This window comes from Arachis ipaensis, chromosome B08 (genome assembly GCF_000816755.2).
Source record: "Arachis ipaensis cultivar K30076 chromosome B08, Araip1.1, whole genome shotgun sequence".
In the NCBI taxonomy this organism is placed as follows: Eukaryota; Viridiplantae; Streptophyta; class Magnoliopsida; order Fabales; family Fabaceae; genus Arachis; species Arachis ipaensis.
The window spans coordinates 113,330,790-113,344,430 of NC_029792.2; positions in this window are offsets into that span (position 1 = coordinate 113,330,790).

Here is a 13,641-nt window from a genome sequence, read left to right on the forward strand (position 1 = left end):
GTGTCTGTGTCCAGAGAATGCATCCAGCCATGATTGTATACGGGACTCTTTGAATCACATCTGCCTTACAAAGGATGTTGCGTGGTCCAATGAAGAGAATGGAGATGCATCTATCATCTTCTCTACGAACCAGTGGCTTCTACAGACCAAGAAGAAGTCTCAGCTCTCCAATTTCCCTTATATGCCACAGACACAGAAAGAATGTACAAGGACAATATAAACATGTGATTACATGAAGACTTGAAGGAGAGGTTAGATCATTGTGAAAAACCAGTTAGATAATAGAGCTTTTTATGAGAGAATAAGTTTTAAAATATCTAAAATAACTCAATCAATTCAATCTATTGTCTAATGATATGACTAAAATACAAGCCGTTGTAAATCATTGGTGAAGCATGATAGTAATATTTATGCAGAATCTCCTATTAATATGAGCTAAATACATGACAGAGAAATGTATTTATGAATCGACGGCCTCATCACAATCTTCAACGCCTTCATTAGTGGATTCTTCTATATCCCCGTTTCGTGTCAACCGCAGGCCTTCGACATCAAATTCGGGCAAGCTAGTCATACAAGACTGGGGATGAAGGTCGATCTCACAATGTTCATAATCTTCACCCATATCAAACAAATCTCTTGGCTTCACATGGACTACTACACTCCAGCCATTGTCAACCTCATCCTCCACGTAGAACACAAGACGTGCCTCAGATGCTAAGATGTATGGCTCATCGTCTTCTCGATCACCGGTGTGAATCGGAGTAGCAAAATTGACACAGGTGTGGCCTAACACGTCTTGTCGTATGCCTCTGCCCGACGTGGTGTCTACCCAAAGACACTTGAACAAGACTACAGTGAATTGACCACTGTAATTTAGCTCGATGATGTCTACTAATCTCCCGTAATACGAGACACCGTCGACAGCAACATTGGCATCTTGCTTGCTTGCATAACTTATAGTATCTGAAGTGACATACACCCCGCTATTCTATGTTTTCATCTCTTCCTCCCTCGACATGGTTCTAAATTTAAACCCATTGACGTTGTAAGCCTGAAAGCATCTGGCTTGGGTAAGGGGACCGCAGGCAAGCCACTGCAACTCGTTCGAATGACTGGTGCTTCGAAATGGGACCTGGCATTAAACCATTAGAGGCAAGAAAGCATCAAAGGGCAGTGGGATCCTGAGATATTAAGGATTACCTCATGCCTGAACCAGTTGGGAAGTTCTCTGTGTACAACACTATCTATGTGAAACTGGGACTTTGTTTTATTTTGCAATTTTTGCTTTGTGATGGCTCTGTACTCACTATGCGAACAAAAAGTTTATTCAAGTTCAATACTATCAATACCATATTAGCTCACCGTATAATTTTAGAACTTAGGCTTTATACTTACTCCAAGAATTTCTTTACAGTAATGCAATTGACCAGTACATGACAATGTGCTTGAAGCTTTTCGGTTGCTGTTGGAGTAAAAATTGAAGCAGCTCCAACCGCCTTTCCAATCACTAGGAACATGCTGGAAACCTCGCTCGGCGGAGCATCATTCAGTCGATCGTCAATGGGCGTCGGTCAGTTGATCCTAGTTTCGACATTATCCAGGTATCTTGAACAGAATGTGAGAATCTCCACGAATAAGTAGCCCTCTGCAATCGATCCTTCCGGTTGTTCCCTATTACGCACGTACTGCTTGAGACGACATAGGTACCTTCTAGAACATAACAGGTAAATTACTAGATGACAACTAGCTTAATAAAATAGGTCGAGAAGGCTTATTTAGATCTTTACCTCTCAATTAGGTACATCAACCGGTAATGCACTAGGCCACCGAGGCGTACCTCCTCGACCAAATGCATCGTTAGATGAACAATGACTGTGAAGAAGGAAGGTGAAATATCATCTCCATGTGGCACAGAGTACAGACCACACAATCCTGGATGAGAGGAAGTTGTTGAGGATCTATGGATTTACTGCATGTTAGTCGGAAAAAGGCTGATAACTCAGCCAGGATGGCAGACACTGGGGTGGGCAATACATGTTTTGACGTAATTGGCAAGAGATGTTCCATTAGAATGTGGCAATCATGACTCTTCAAGCCCAATAACTTGCGCTGTTTTAAATCAACACAGCGAGAGATGTTGCTAGAGTACACGTCCGGAAAAACCACATTCTTGATGGTCCTAAGAAAGACATCCTTCTATGGATTCGACATGGTAAAGAATGCAGAGGGATACTTTCCACCATCAAGTGGCCACATATTATTCCTAATTCCCATCAACTGGAGATCCTTTCGAGCTTTTAGGTGGTCTTTGGATTTACCGCTCTCGTTCAACATGGTGAAAACAATGTTGTCGCACACATTCTTTTCTATGTGTATCACGTCAAGGTTGTGACGTAATTTGTTGTTCTCCCAGTATGGGAGATCAAAGAATATACTCCTCTTTTTCTAGAGAGACTCGTCTTGCACCATGGTATGCTGTCCGCGCCTTCTTTTATCGCCCACCGCCTGCACCTTGCCATGTGAGACGGGCACACCATCCAACTGTCTTAAGATATCCCTGCCAGTAAATTTGACAAGTGGGGATCTATCCTCTACGTTGACATCAAATCTACTCCGGTCCAGTCTATATCTGTGATTGTGATTCAAGAAGCGACGATGACCCATATAACACCATTTCTGACTGAAGGTGAGTCGCCTAGTCTCGGCATCCAAATTGTACGTGGGGCAAGCTCTCCCGCCGTACGTATTCCAGCCAGATAAATTGCCCAAGCCAGGAAAATCGCTGATAGTCCACATCAATACAGCATGCATCTTGAATTTTTTCTTCTCACTAGCGTTGTACGTATCAACACCGGCCCACAATTGCTTCAACTCATCGATCAGGGGCTGTAGGTAGACATCTATGTCATTGCCAGGCATTTTAGGGCCGGGAATAATTATAGAGAGAATAAAGTTAGTTTGTTTCATGCAAATCCAGGGGGGTAAGTTGTACGGAATAAGAATCACTGGCCATATTGAATACTTTGAACTGAGGTTTCCATAAGGATTGAAGCCATCACTGGCCAGGGCTAAGCGAACACTGCGCGGGTCACCAGAAAAGTTAGTATATCTCCTGTCAAATGCTTTCCAGGCCTCGTCGTCCCTGGGATGCTCAAAGAACCGTCAGAGTTGGTTCCTCTCTTGTGCCACAACAAGTCCACGACTATCTTGCTGGACATGAATAATCGCTCCAACCGTGGAATCAGAGGAAAGTAACATAGAATCTTCGCCGCCTGAGATTTCCCATTCTTCTTAACTACGAAGTTGATTCTTACTAAAGAATTCTTTCGGGTCTTTTGCTTCCACCTGGATGCTCTACATCGTTTGCATCTAGACAGGTCTTGGTCGGAGCCCTGGTATAGCATGCAGTCATTTAGACATGCATCTATCTTCTTGTACTCAATACCGAGCTGCCTTATGATCCTCCTGGCATCGTGCAAGGTCTTCGGAATCTTTGCATGCTCAAAAGCGTCCCCCAATAGCTCTAGAATCAAACCAAAAGCCTTGTCGCTCACTCTGCACATGCACTTTATATGGTAAAACCTCACCAAGAAGGACAACTTCAAGAATCTTGAGCATCCCGGAAATAATTCTTGCTCGCCATCTTCAAGCAAGTCATGAAGGGCACGAGCCTCGTGGCTAGGTTTGTCAGATAAGTACAGCAACCCTTCCACACCGTCTCCCAAATGTTCATTCATCGAGTCTTCATCTTCACCCGACTATCCCGGGAAGTTGAATGCCTCGTGGACCATGTTACGCAGTTGATCTACTGAGTTTCTAGTGGATTCTGATTCTTCTCTACCGCTGGAGCTCTCATCTACGATTCTCTCCCCGTGATGTAACCAAAAAGTATAGTTAGGGGGAAAGGATTTCATCAGAAGATGATCGTACGCATCCTCTCTAGTTTGGAAAAATCAGAACCCACAGAACGGACATGGGCAATGTATCATCCCATCAGATGATGCATTGGTAAATGCAAAGTCAAGGAATCTATTCAAACTGTAAGAACCGCAACTAATTAACCGCTTAAGTAAATAATTAATTTTGCCCAAAATAGGATCCAAAAATTTAGAATGAGAATTTGAAGATTTAAATATGATTTTTGGACTCAGTAGATTTTTCTGAGTCAGAAAATGTATTTTTTGCGAAAAACTGAGAAAAAACTGCAAACCGGCAGCCGAATCGGTCGAACCGGTTTAAGTCTGTTCGGTACTGTGTGAGAAAAATTAAAAACAGTCGAAAACCTTAGGAAAATATTTAAATTAGAAAACCGGGCGTTAATTTTAAAGGTTTGGCCCAAAGTTGGACCAAACGGGTTAAAAACGTTAATGGATTGGACCGGACCCAAGTTGGGCCCAAGCTCAACATATATATACTCTCATTAAAGGCCAATTCAGCACACAACACTTAAACCCAACACAGACACCAGCTGAAAGCAAAAGAGGGAGAAGAGAGAAGAAGCACTATTCATCATCATCTTCTGAAGCTCATAACTTGAGCTACGGAGCTCTGATCGTCGCACCGTTTGCGGTCACGCGATCCTTGCGAAGAGCTCTACAAAATTTACCTAAGAAATTAGTAAGAAGATCACGAAATCCTTCTCAATTCTTCCTTCCAAAATTTCGAAATTTTAGGGCTTTGTGTTGAGTGAAATTTTGTGATTTTTGGTGTTTAGGTACACTCTAGCACTTGATTTCTAGTGGGCTTTACTTCTAAAAATGTTGGGTAAGGTGAGTTGTTCTTCACCCTTTAAAATTCTAATTATGATGAACCCTAGATTGATTAGTTATAATTTGTGTGTATATAGCTTGATTATTGTGAGTTTGGAAGCCTTTGGAATTGAGTTGATGGCTTGTTGGTGATTGTTGATGCTTGTTGGAGTTGGTTGGTGACTTGGTTGTGGTTGGAAGCTCGTATTTCACTCAATTTGGTGTTTTGGTACATATTCAGAATCGGCCAAGGTATGGTTTCAGTTTCCTCTATGTAATATATAATATTTCTGGATACTTAGGCTAGTGACCCATAGGATAAGATTGAATAAAATTGGTTGTTGGAATTATTGTATGATGATTTGAGGATTTGGGATGTTGATGAATTGAAATGTTAGTATTGATAGTATGGTATTGGAGATTTAGAGATTTGAAATTGATTATGATGAATATTGGTAATGTTGGAAAGATAATTGAATTAATGTGTTGGTTGAGATATGAATGTATTGTTATGTATTTGATAATGGGGATTGATTATTGCATGAGGTTTAGTGGTGAATTGAGGTATGAAAAATGTGACTTTGATGTATTTTGGGAGTTTGATGAGATGGTGGTTTAGTTTTTGTTGTGAAATTGGAAAATTGAGAAAATTGTGAACTTTTGGTAAAACTGAAATTTTGATGAACTTTAATGAATCATATCTTGAGCTACCGTATTTGAAATTCAATGCACTTTATATCAAATGAAAGATAATTGAACAAGCTTTAAAATGGTTTAAATTTTGTGGAAATCCGAATTTGGTAGAAGAAGATATGATTGTTGAAAGTTTGGTGTCAAAATCTGAATTCTGCAATGTTGCAGAATTTTATGATTTCTGGTTTGTGTGCGTACGCACACCCCTGTGAGATTTTGAACCTGTTCGCACACACAGCCTTGTGCGTACGCACACACAGGGGAAGGCTTACTGATGGGAGAGCTAGCACGCTCTGTGCGCACACACAACCAACGAAGTTCTGCAAGCTATGCGCACGCACAACCCTGTGCGCACGTACACGTTGGAAAGTGCATTCTGTTGAAAGCATTCGCACGACTTGTGCGAGCGAACAGAATTATAAAATTTTGCACTTGTGCATACTTACACCTCTATGCGTACGCACACTTTTTGAAAATCTCCTTGGGCGTGCGCACGCACACCCCTGTGCGTACGCACATGCCCTGTTTTTCAACTAAAACTTTGTTTTTAACTATTTCACCTTCCAAACAAGCTTGTAACCTTCTGTGACACCTATTTAAGACTCTTTGGCTTATTTTTTTTGGGTATCAAAACATGGGAAAAGGTCCTAGGAGATTTAGTTTGGTACTACATTGCAAAGTTAGAGAACGGAGGCTTAGGTTTCTGGTGTACTGAGGATGACTTTGGTGGAGTGAGAAGGAAGAATGGTATATGAATTGAGAAACTGATGAACTAACGAGTTCGGAATGGAAATGTTGAATTGGCTGTGGTTGAGATGAGTCGAGGACTCGAAATTACAATGATGAATCATTGATATACTGAAAATGTTTTCTAAAAACCACTGTATTACTGTTTTATATTGAGATTGTTGAGATGCTATGCGCCCGGCAGGGACGGTGGTTGGATCCCGCCTGTCGAGGTAGCGGCGGCGGCGTAAGGATGGTGGTTTGTCCCGCTTGCGTTGAGATTTGAGGTCCATGGCAAGAGTATCCCGCTCGCATCCCTTCAGATCACTAAAGTGTGCAGGCACAAAATCCTGGATGGTGATTCGAGCACCATATCTCGGGGTTCCCAATTATGATCCCGAAGGGCGACATCTCTATGGAGATGTGTTGGGTTAGCAGTTGAACCGACAATGTGATATCACAGCCAATAGGACAGGCATTCATCATGTGCATCTTCTATTTGTTTGTATGCTTTGCCGACTTGTAATTGCTTGCCTATTTGTATAACATGTCTAATTGCCTATTTGAATTTATTGATATATATGCCTATACTTGTGTTTTACTTGCATTACAATTAATTGTGTTTTCTACTGGGATTGAGGAGGCTCGGAAGGCGGTGACAATGGGATCGAGGATAGGTTGGTGAAGGCTGTGGGATAGCAGAGAGTTGTTAGTTAGAGAATCCACTAAGTTAGATTACCCTTTTATTATGTTAAGTTTTAAGTTATGCTTTACTGTTTTAGTTATGCCTTAAGATGAATCTTATGATGGATATGAAGTTCTAGGATTGCCTCTGGCATCCTGGAGTCTTATATCTTACATCACTGGGCACTGTTACCATACTGAGAACCTTCGGTTATCATGTCATATTCTGTTGTTATTTTTCAGATGTAGGTCGCAACCCACCTCGGTGAGTTGTTTCGATGGTGACAGAGCGGAGGATCCTGGATATATTTTGAAGTCTTTTGTTTATTTTGTTTATATCTCTCACTTTGTATTTACCTTTGCCTAGAGACTTACTTTGAGAGAAAAACTTGTATAAGCTGTTTTAACTTTCAGAATTCTGTATTGTCTATATATAGCTAGCCGGCTTAAACTCCGTGAGTCGTGGCTAGATATTTATACTATTATACTCTAATATTTTGTTATATCATATCTATATCTTGTGCTTTAATTTAGTAGCTTCGTGTGTACATTTTGCGCTTTTCAATTCCTGTTTTTGAGTTGTATCATTCATCGGGCTTCTAGAATATATTACTTCTTTCTATATTATATGTATAAGCTTTAGAATTATCGTAACCTTTGATTAACCTTTGCTTTACGATGCGAGGTAAGGCCTAGGATAATTAGGGTATTACACATATCATCCCTATATTCTGCACTACCTCGTGGCTTTTTAATCCAACTCTTATCAATATTGCCTTTAATGAAATGGCATTAACAGGATGAATAAACAGTAAATAAGGACATAAAACTAAAAAAAATTAATACAAAAAGGGTTGTGTCAGAAGAACCAATCACAGTTTATCACAATTATGAAATGGAAAACTAATATATGAGTTAAACTCAACAGTTTATTTCAATCAAAACCATATAGGGAGCGACAGAATAACTCAAAACGGAAACAGAAACAAGGTTTCTAGCATCCCAGATAACAAATAGCACACAATAGGTATCGGGGAGGAGGCTTACTCATTGCAAAATTCTATGCTTTCTAAAAAACTACTGGTAGAAAGAATAGCTGGTTCCAAGTCCAAAAAATAAAAAGATAAAGAAAAGCTTCCTTAAAAAAATGAAAAAAAAACACAAGAATAAATGTTAAAATTAAAAAATAGTTAAAACAACAAATATAACTAAACAATCATAATGTACAAAGAATAGAATCTTCAAGATATCTTAAAAAATGAAAAAGAACACAGGATTGAAAGTTAGATTTAGAAAACAATTAAAACAAAACATATAGGAAAACAATTATTACAGATAGGGAATAGATTCTTGAAATTGTAGATATATTATTTTAGATATGCTTAATGGAGTCGTATTATAGTTTCCCTGTCCTGTCTTTTACCGTGTAAGTACAAATAATTGGTTCAGTAAAAAAAGAACAAAAAAAACTGCAAATAAAAATGGCAGGGTAAGAAGAGTCAGATAAAATAAAAAGGAATAAAAAATGCTAGCATGTGAAATATACTTTTCTTCATAAGTTATAACCCCAACAGAAAAAAAAAAGAAAGAGAAAAACTATTACTCAACTACTTTGTATTCATTGTTCTTCTTCTCAACACATAGATAATATATAATTTTTTTCATTATTTATTCAGTGGAGAGGAATAATAATAGTAAAAATGAAAATTATATATTTATTTACTGATAAATCTAAGTTGTGGATTCCAAATTCCAAGGATCGACTAAAAAAAATCCAATATTTTCTTTACTTAGAAAAAAAGGAAGACGAAAAAGAAAATTAAAACTTAAAAATTTGAATTATGAGAAATGACAGAAAAAATGGAAGGGCTATGAATGTATAGAACCAGAACTTGTTACAAATGGACATAGTACAGTGAATTATTGGGGTACCCTTGTTTGGATATGAGCCATGGGAGGAGGATGCTATAACAATACTAATTAACGTAATAGTAATCAAGCATATAACTGAGTTCTTAAATAATTTTGGCTTCATTTGCAATGAAACACGCAAAGTCTATAATAACTCCATTATTATTTATACTTTTAAAGGTAGAGAAATCCTCCCTTCTGTACAATAATTTCTTTACCAATAATTAATACCTAATCCAGCAAAGCTAGCTAGCTGCACAAATTAATTTAGTGCTATTTTTTAATTTCACATAAATAATAATACAAATGCAACTTCTATATTCTGTATCATTTGGTTGATCATAACAGTTACCAATCAGACAAATAGAAAATGGGATAAAGAGTCACGTGTTTATATGTTTCTTAGAACTTAGAAACTCCTCTTGATTTTAACATTTCATTCATCAACCAGATGATAACATGTATGAATGCTGCAAAACATGGAATAGAACTAGGTTTACAATATACAGAAAATCCAATCAATGGGCTTTCATAAATTTAATGAACTGGGCACAATAAACGAAATACTCTAATAATGCAGCCTTCTTAGGAACTAAGCAGCAAGGAGAAATAAAAATTATTAAATGATATGTACAAGCTTCAAAGAGATTCAACTAAGCAAGCAAATTTAAAATTGTTCCATCAAAGCCATTTGGATGGATCAAAGTTATCAGATGTAAATTTTTTGAACAAATTTGTTCTAAAAAAAAATACCAAGGTGTCAAGCACAAATACCCGACCAGCAACACAGCATATGAAAAATAAAAATACCAATGTTCAACTGTCAAAGCTCCGAAGCAGATCATAGATGCTAGTAGCATACAAAGAACATAATGGAGATCAGCATGAACACCTTAGCGTTTGTTTGTTTTAATCTATACACGCACCTAAATCCATCTTGTTTAACGATTCCAGTTCCAAAAATGGAAAGCACAATCCATGACCAAATCATTTTTTTATTTTGGAAACTTAGGTGCTTTAGTGTATTTCACTAATTAACAGTTCTATTGTTTGATTATGTCCTTACCTATTTGACTATGGCTAAGATTATATGTTACTAGATAATGAGAATATACATCTTTTTTTTTAATCTCCAAAAACCAAATGCATGTATCTTTTAAACCACAGTCTGCATTATTCTCACCTTGTAGACCTATTAATCTGGTCTAGTTTAATTAGATTATCTTACCTATGTATAAAACAAGTAACACTCTCTACACAAGTTTTCTTTAGTTGGTACAGAAATGAATCAAAACCTTAGTTAGGTGATCATCTCGAGAGATTTTACCCTAGTGAATTATGGTATTGTTAGGGGTAGTCGGGAATGTATAAAGCTTGTTTAATGTTCATGAATTATCTGAAAAGGAAAATTAATTTAAAGGGTTAACTGGTAAACTTAAAAGTAGAGATCATGTATAAAAGAGACCAAAAAAGAGGAAATGATAACAACCATTTGGCCTCTGTTTATTAAGATTCATCCAAAACCTTGTAACTAGATTAGTCTAAGAATCTTCACCTTAAAAGAAACATGCATAGGGAGGGGGTTCAGTGTGGGTTTAGAGGCTAATAGAGTTCTCTTTTAACTCGTACTAACGCTTGATTGATTCATTTCAACTCACATGATTGCCCTTCAAATTCTACTAACTAAAGCCGGTTTAAGAAAGAAGAGGAAAATGGATGATCGATCGTAAGAAAAATGGGAGAAAACAAGCAAAAATGAACAATCGATTGAGAATCACAGGATCTTTAAAAATTAATTCAATTGGATGAGATTAAGACATGCTTTATTGATGACTCGAACCGGTCAACCTTGAGCAATTCATTCTTGCTGATCATACACAGATGTATGATTACTCTAATTAAAATTATATTTTAAAACATAAAATTACAATCTGTTGGTTAATCTAACTCAATTAGCTATCTAGCTAATCAACTCTCACGTGTCCAAATAGTTAAAATAATGACAAAAACAGAATAAGGATTAGCCAACTGAGCTTGCCCATAGTGAATCAAGTCACATGAATCAAATCCCTAACTCTAAACAGCAGTAATTAACCCCAATTAATAGAAGATATAAACAAATTCTTGCTCAAAATTCTGAACCAATAATGAAAACAAGAAGGAAAGATTAGTGTGGAAGAACAAACCAGTCAAAGGGGAGAGGCCGCGATAGGTCAGATTGGCGCACGGTGGAGAACGGTGTGACGGTTTCACGCGCGATCGAGGAGATGCTCAACTTCAACGATGGTGAGAGCAGCACGGATGGCAGCTGCGTGACTCGACAATCCACACGGCGGAGCAGGGTAACGCAGAGGTGAGGGATTTCGCACACCTTGGATGAGGGAGTATGGGTTTCAGGAACTGTGGATGAGAGGGGAACGCTCGACTGGGGAGGGAGGGCGATGGATCGGTAGCAGTGGCGCGGAAGAGCAGTAATGGCAGTGTTTTGCGGGCTACCAAGGACTCTTCGCAGGTTTCTGCAAATTTGGGGGGAATCAATTCAAGGTTATAAGAAAAAAAGGGGTAAAACAAAAATTGATTTAAGATTAGATCCTCACCTGGCGGCGTTTTGTGATGCGATCGCCGCTGATGTTGCGGCATGCAAAGGAGTCCTGCTTCTGCAGCTTGTTTTGCAGTGGCGAGGTGTGAGGTCCCCCAATTATTTGCCGCTATGCTCTGTGCCTGGTGTAGTGATGGCCTGCGCTAGGAACAGGCATGCATCATACTATTTGTACATTTGCATTTAGTTGTATTTAGCTTGTTGTATTTTCTCTATGATTGTGTTGTTTGCTTGTGTCGTTTGCCTTGGTGACTTGCTTGTGTGCTTAATTGGTTATTTTGTTATGCTGCAAACTTAGTAATGTGATTTAAAGAAGGGGACTTAAACGGTTTTAAGTAAGGCTTAGGAGGAATTTTTAGGGTTTAATAAAGAGAACATTTTTTGGGATACAAGTTAATTATTTGTATTTTGTTTCTTTACTTTTATGGCATTTCCATTCCCTACTGGGAACGTGTGGTTTGTTCTCACCCCAAAATCTTCCACCCTTTCAGTGACACAGGTTCGAAGACTCAGTATGAGACCGCGGACGAATAGTTGGAAGTGTTTAAAAGTTAATTTGTTTTCATAGAGTTCCCTTGCCTTTAATGATTAAGATTTTATTTTACCCAGAGGGATAGGTAATGTATTCATGTTTTATATTGAATATGTTTTATGTCATTTATTATTAGTAATAACTATGTGATTAATATTATTTGGTGATCTTTAATACATGATTTTAATTAATAAAAATAAAATTTTCAGGCATTTTCTTAAAAATTAAAATGCGGCATCGAACTAAAGGCTCAATATTAAATAGTTAATAAGGAAAACGAGTTAGTAACGCCTTACTTTTGGTACGATCATGACGTGCTAAAAGTTAGGGTGTTACAAACGAAACATTATCCATTATATAAAATTAAATTCAAAACAGCTTTCTGCATAATGAACTGAAGACGTTATTGAGTTGAATCAACTGTATAGTACTAAATGAACGGAACATTATCCATTATATAAATTCAAATTCAAAATACATGTGTCTATAATTTAGAGATTATCAATTCAATTCAATTCAAAACACCTGCGTTCATTCAATTCAATTTAACAATTGTATTCCATTCAATTCGATTCAAAAAATCTAAAAGAGTGCTTGGATGGACTTTGAGAGAAATAAATTTATGAATCTAACACAAAAGACCGTGCCTTTAATATTTCATCTGGTGATGTTAAAGAATTTTACTTATTGGGAAGCTTGGAAAAGAATAGCAACACAACAAAATTCAATGAGAATAACGTGGTGCAACTCATAGAAACTAATTATTTTGACGCGCTTGATCCTTGTGTGCATTTAACAGAGATTATTTGCAATAAACTAGTGGATCACTTGTAATGGAGACTTGGGAGAAAAGATATATATTTGCAATAAATAGCTTTTTGCATAATGAACTGAACACGTCATTATGATGAAATAATTGTATAGTACTAAATGAATGGAACATTATCTATTATATAAAATCAAATTCAAATAGCTTTCTGCATAATGAACTGAACATGTTATCATGGTGAAACAATTGTATAGTAATAAATGAACGGAACATTATCCATTATATAAAATCAAATTCAAACAGCTTTCTGCAGAATGAACCGAACACGTTATTATGGTGAAACAATTGTATAGTACTAAATGAACGAAACATTATCTATTATATAAATTCAAAACACATGTGTCTACAATTGAGAGATTATCAATTCAATTCAGAACATATTCGTACATTCAATTCAATTCAATTTAACAATCGCATTCCATTCAATTCGATTAAAAAAATCCAAACCATGTCCGCTTGATTCATTTCAGAAGAATAATCCAAAACGCTCTCATCAACTGATTTGAAGTTGAATTATTCATTGTTTTGATAGAATGTTGAAATCTGAAAACGAAGAAGATAAATCCACAAAATCGAAAAAGAAAACGAAGAAGAATAGGAAGAAGAAGGATGAGCAGCAGAGAAGAACAACGAGCAAAAGAAAAGAAAAAAGAAGAAAAACGACGAGCAGCAGAGATTGCAGATCTGAAAATTACAATGCAAATCGTTAACGTTGAAAAAGAGAAGAGGAAGAAGAATGTTTACGTTAAAGAAGAGGTTTATCTGTTACGTTGATGGAGGGAGAGAGGGGCGCACATATATTTCACGTAACTTGGAGAAGGAGAGAGGCGCATTAACGAAAACTACTTGGATGACTCGGATAAGTATTTTATATAGAGGTGGAGTATTATTGTAAATTTTATTAATTTATTCGTAT